This window comes from Hippopotamus amphibius, chromosome 12, assembly GCF_030028045.1.
Source record: "Hippopotamus amphibius kiboko isolate mHipAmp2 chromosome 12, mHipAmp2.hap2, whole genome shotgun sequence".
Lineage (NCBI taxonomy): Eukaryota > Metazoa > Chordata > Mammalia > Artiodactyla > Hippopotamidae > Hippopotamus > Hippopotamus amphibius.
The window spans coordinates 95,108,663-95,112,981 of NC_080197.1; the positions used below are offsets into that span (position 1 = coordinate 95,108,663).

The following is a 4,319-nucleotide window of genomic DNA, read 5'->3' on the forward strand; positions in this document are numbered from 1 at the left end:
AGAATACATTTCTTATGGCCTTTGTTTAAGGGAATTAAAACTAATTTTCTTTCACATAAATTGTACCAGAAAGACACAGACATCCCCATCTCTGCTGTCACGCTGGAAATTACACCAAGTCGTCCTAGAAAACAGGGTATGTGAAATACACAACTCCAATAAACAAGTCAAAACAATACATGACAAGCAAATCTTTTTAAAATCATTATCCAAAGAGTTGGCCAAAAAAAAAAGCTGTCTGAAAAATCTCACTTTTAAAACGCAAATTTGTTTTCTGTATCTTTGCTAGAAAATGCATTTTTTTCTCATTAATCAAATGTGAAAACAATTCCCAAGATAATTCTCAGATACTCTAAACAAATCAGTTCACCAGCAGTATTCTGAAACAGGGTAGAAAATGACCTAATATGAGTCTAAGCTGTTCCCTCGAGGTCAGTCTTTTCTGAACCTTAACAGAAATATAGATGAAAAAGATGTATATAACTGACCCTTTGATTTCTGTAGATTAACTTGCAAAATAAATAGAATTTATAATCCTAGTAAGTGAAATACTTACTGATAAAGCTATCAAAAAAGAGAGCTATGACTAAGCTGATTGGCTCAAAAAAGTAGCCCTCTAGACTAAATACACTTGTGAAATAATTACATAGTATAATTAGTTTGGTGATTATATATACTTTTTTAAAGTTTTATCATTATCTTAAATTATTAACTTAAATACAGTTTAGAGTTGTCTCTGCTGTGCCTTGAAGTCTTCGTCCACATATATGATTAGAGTCTACAAAAAAAATCATCTGAGAACCAAAGTAGGAATCTGGCCTAGGTTTAATTTACTGTTTTATTCTACTATCAAGAATGGACCCAGGGCTTCCGTGGTAGCACAGTGGTTAAGAATCTGCCTGCCAATGCAGGGAACACGGGTTCAATCCCTGGTCTGGGAAGATCTCACACGCTGCCAAGCAATTAAGCCCTTGCACCACAACTACTGAGCCTGTGCTCTAGAGCCCTCGAGCCACAACCTGTGCTCTAGAGCCTGCACGCCTAGAGCCTGTGCTCCGCAACAAGAGAAGCCACCGCAATGAGAAGCACACGTACCGCAATGAAGAGTAGCGCCTGCTCTCGGTAAGTACAGAAAGCCCACGCACAGCAATGAAGACATTAAATAAACAAATTTATTTATTTAAAAAAAAAGAATGGACCCAACATTCAGTCTAATTTCATTCAACGCAAAGGACAGATTTCCAGTGTCAATGTTTCTTGACATGCTTGCCCTGTTAAAAAGCAGTATTATAATCTTTAGGGGCTATATTTTAAAGACTTTAACATGGAGATATTATATGACCATATGTACCAACGTCTCTCTACCTTTCTCTGCATCCCCTTTTCTTAACAAAAAGATTATTTCTTTCTGTGTATTTTCACTTATGTATCTTTTTGTTTTTTTACTGTGTCTCTCTTCTCTCCCTTTATTTTCTCCTTTCTTTTTCCACTCTGTCCTTTCTTCTTACTTATTTCAATAGAGGAATGTTTAAATGTTATTTTTCTCTTATTATAGAATTATGTACTACAGAACGATCTTAAATGCTTAATATATAAAGATGAAAATAAAAATCAGCCAGCGATAGCCATTGTTACCATTTTGGTGTTTGCTTCTAGTCTCCTTTATATCTGTGTTTAAATGTGGGTTAACTTCTAAATGTTTGCCATTTTTTTCAGAGTTGATGCCTCAACCTGCAGTTGAGCAATGAGTGTGCTCACTCCAATGTTCCTGCTGTACGTCACTTGTTAATGCCTTTGCCAACATGACAGACAAAAAATGAGCAAAGTCTATATTCGTATATCATCATCTGATAACATTAACTGGACAGCACCCCCATTATTCCCTTTTTTCCTTATCCTGCTCTTTGATCATGATGTATATCACCATTTGACATACTATAGATCTGTTGCTTTATTTACTTATTGTCCATCTTTTCCACTAGAATGTAAGCTCCATAAAAGCAGGGAATTTGATTTGTTCATCGCTAAATCCCTAGTACTAGAAAAGTATCTCAGCAAATAGCGTGCATTCAATAAATGCTTGTGGGATGAATAAATTAAATGTAGTTTTGTAATTTTGGTACTTAGTTTTAAGAGTAGTATTTATATTTTTATCAAATATTTTTGGTTTAAAATAATATTTATTAAAGAATGCTTGCTTTTTCTCCCCCCATCTTGGGCTATCAAGTTCTAATCAGAGAGAGGAAAGATTCCTTACAGCCTGTCTATACAAAGAGGACTTCTATCACCAATGACTCCTACTCTGAATCGTGTAAAATAAGGCATTTCATTAGTATATGCTTCCTCTCTTTCCCACCCCTTTTGCTTTCTCTCTCTTTAGAGTTTATTCCTAGGTATTTTATTCTTTTTGTTGCAATGGTAAATGGGAGTGTTCCCTTAATTTCTCTTTCTGATCTTTCATTGTTAGTGTATAGGAATGCAAGAGACTTCTGTGCATTAATTTTGTATCCTGCTACTTTACTAAATTCATCGATTAGTGCTAGCAGTTTTCTGGTAGCATCTTTAGGGTTTTCTATATATAATATCATGTCATCTGCAAAGAGTGACAATTTTACTTCTTCTTTTCCAATTTGGATTCCTTTTATTTCTTTTTCTTCTCTGATTGCTGTGGCTAAAACTTCCAAAATACAATCCTACCTAGAGAAACAAGAAAAATCTCAAATAAACAACCTAACCTTACACCTAAAACAATTAGAGAAAGCAGAACAAAAACCCCCAAAGTGAGCAGAAGTTAAGAAATCATAAAGATCAGATCAGAAATAAATGAAAAAGAAATGAAGGAAATAACAGCAAAGATCAATAAAACTAAAAGCTGGTTCTTTGGGAAGATAAACAAAATTGGTAAACCATTAGCCAGACTCATCAAGAAAAAAAGGGAGAAGACACAAATCAACAGAAATAGAAATGAAAAAGAAGTAACAACTGACACTGCAAAAATACAAAAGATCATGAGAGACTACTACAAGCAACTATATGCCAATAAACTGGATAACCTGGAAGAAATGGATAAATTCTTACAAAGGTACAATCTTCCAAGACTGAACCAGGAAGAAATGGAAAATATGAACTGACCAATCACAGCACTAAAATTGAGACTGTGATTAAAAGTCTCCCAACAAACAAAAACCCAGGGCCAGATGGCTTCACAGGCAAACTCTATCAAACATTTAGAGAAGAGCTAACACCTATCCTTCTCAAACTCTTCCAAAATAGCAGAGGGAGGAACACTCCCAAACTCATTCTACGAGGCCACCATCACCCTGATAGCAAAACCAGACAAAGATGTCACAAAAAAAGAAAATTACAGGCAAATATCACTGATGAATATAGATGCAAAAATCCTCAACCAAATACTAGCAAACAGAATCCAACAGCACATTAAAAAGATCATACACCATGATCAAGTGGGGTTTATCCCTGGAATGCAAGGATTCTTCAATATACGCATATCAATCAATGTGATACATCATATTAACAAAATGAAGGATAAAAACCATACGATAATCTCAACAGATGCAGAAAAAGCTTTTGACAAAGTTCAACATCCACTTATGATAAAAACTCTCCAGAAAATGGGCATAGAAGGAAATTACCTCAACATAGTAAAAGCCATATATAACAAACCAACAGCCAACATCATTCTAAATGGTGAAAAACTGAAAGCATTCCCTCTAAGAACAGGAACAAGACAAGGGTACCCACCCTCACCACTATTAAACTTAAAATTATATATATAATATATATATTATGCATATATATATTATATATATATATATATATATCAGCCAAATACTCTTTCAAATACTCTTTCATGAAAAGATACTGTCCTTAGAATAAAAAGTTAAAGAAAGGGCTATTTATACACCATTGTCTGGACATGGTACAAAGCCTATGTATGGGACCTGAAAGTCCAAACAAAGTCTGCTGGACGTCTCAGAAAAAGAATATTGATTTGTAACCTACTGAATTGTGCAGATACAAAAGTGCTTAACATGACAAAATTACCAAACTAAAAACATTTTAAAGGTTATTTGGTTCTAGCAATATTAACTATTCTATACTTTAGGATAATTTAACATTTGCATTTTAAATTTTCTATGAATTTTCTTTTTAACGAGTTAAAAAAGCACACAAAAAATAGTTCAAGCTATAATCATCTGTTATTTTTCATCCTGGTTAGCTCACCACAAGCAATTCAACAAAAGAATACCTGAATACTCAGCTCTACTAAGATGCAACATGTGACTGGATCCAGCATG

General features: G+C 34.1%; 1 protein-coding gene across 3 annotated transcripts in view; it reads right to left on the reverse strand.

Annotated features, from left to right (window-relative positions):
* The window catches only part of PDZRN4 (PDZ domain containing ring finger 4), a 342,820-nt gene that overhangs the window by 276,783 nt on the left and 61,718 nt on the right, over positions 1-4,319 (reverse strand). The gene's annotated exons all lie outside the window — the stretch shown is intronic.